The 1,896-nt window shown below is 34.0% G+C and overlaps 1 pseudogene; it reads right to left on the reverse strand.

Annotated features, from left to right (window-relative positions):
- The window catches only part of LOC105458261, an 8,000-nt pseudogene that overhangs the window by 5,530 nt on the left and 574 nt on the right, over positions 1 to 1,896 (reverse strand).

Consider the following 1,896-nt stretch of genomic DNA (forward strand, 5'->3'; position numbering starts at 1 on the left):
TTTGGAAAGCTCTCAAAGTATGCTGTGCTTGACGTATGCTCGAAGTGTCCGCGGTTTATCGGACACCTTGGATAATACTAATATCGACGGTATTGTAACTTTCAAGCTTCATAACTTGAAAAGTATTTATTGAAAAATAACTTTATTTAGCGTTTTGGAAAGCTCTCGAAGTGTGCTACAAGAATATGTAATGAAAAATGGGGGGTTCCATTTAAAAAATTCAAAGTGTCCTTGTCCTGACCTCGATGACGCCACTCAGGATCAAACCAATGTTATTATCTTATGTCCCCCTCGAAATCCCAAAACTTTTGTCTGAAATAGTTTTCCCTAAAATGCACTGTTCAAGAGATATTTGAGGTGATCGATTAAAATGGGACACCCTGTATACAGGATGTATCATCGTGCATAAGTAGGTAGAACGAACTAAACTGAACAGAAAAGTCCTCTACCATTTTGCAAAATTCGTAATCGTTAACGAGATATTAATTTTTGAAGATTGGCAAATAAACGTGTATCCGTCCGGCCCAGTCCGGCCCACTGTTGAATGCAAGCGTGCGGCGAGATACGACCGCCACTACTAATCGTTTTACCATGGTTGTTTATCCCCACGCACCTAGCAACTACCAGTACTCAGACGGTCGTATCTCACCGCGCGCTTGCATTCAGCGATGGACCGGACGGATGCGTTTATTCACCAATCTTTAAAAATTAATATCTCGTTAAATATTGCGATTTTGCAAAATGGTAGAGGACTTTTCGATTCGGTTTAGTCTGTACTACCTATCCATGAACGGTGATACATCTATCAAGAGACATCCTGTATAATAAAAATACATACATTTATTCTATACCGTGGTCTTCCTTAATATCTAACGATAAAAAAATTATCATAATATATTTATTTTTACAAATAAGTTGTAAGTAATTAACATTGAGTTAATTTGCCATACAGTGTTTTAGATTCGTGACAAAAGGTAGGTATAGTGTAGGATTAGTTTGTACATTCTATATACAATTTCTCCTTTTTTGCAAGCCAAAATTGTGAATATAAAAATAATAATTTTAATTTTTTTGAAGATTTTGCTATGTCCAAATGATAAATTAATAAATTTCAGTGAATATCTCCATATAATTATTAATATATACATATAATTATATATATACAATATACATATTTTATAATAACTGTTAATTTAATATATTATTAAACAATGAATATTTTTCGGAAATGTTCTGCCAAACTCACCAGCATTTAACTTTCTTAGTAAAGGACTGAAGTTTTGGATATCGTATGTTGCCACAGCTCCGTCGAACAATGGGCCATAAGGGAAATAATCGTACGCCCATTTGGGAAGAGGCAATTTCAAGGACGATTCAGATGAAAATGTATGATAAAGAAGGTAAAGATCCTGTACTGTCTCCATTTTCTTGCCGGTTAGTTTTGTCAAGTCATCCAGCACATTCTGGAATTTGCCGTTCATTGCTTGTACGTTGGGCAAATTCACTATTCGACTGTATTCTTTGCGGTACCTGTAAAAACAATCTTAAGTGTAAATCAAGTTATCTTCTTCGGAATTAATTGTTTAAATATATAAAAAGCTAATTAATATAAAAATATATCTTGTTTTTTATAGTTAGTACAAGGGTCATTTGAAAAGTTTCCGGCCTTTTTAAGAAAAACACATATTTCGAAGCAAAACAAAATTTATTTCTCGACGGAGTCTCCCTGCAACTCAATACATTTGGTCCAACGTTTCTCCCATCCTTTTAAACCGTCAGAAAAAAATTGATTGTCTAAACCTGAAAAATATTGATTTACAGCGTTTTCCACCTCAGCATTTGACTTATATTTTTTTCCCCCGAGAAATTTTTTCAAATTTTGAAACAGGAAAAAGT

Source organism: Wasmannia auropunctata, unplaced genomic scaffold, assembly GCF_000956235.1.
Source record: "Wasmannia auropunctata unplaced genomic scaffold, wasmannia.A_1.0 LD334566.1, whole genome shotgun sequence".
NCBI lineage: Eukaryota > Metazoa > Arthropoda > Insecta > Hymenoptera > Formicidae > Wasmannia > Wasmannia auropunctata.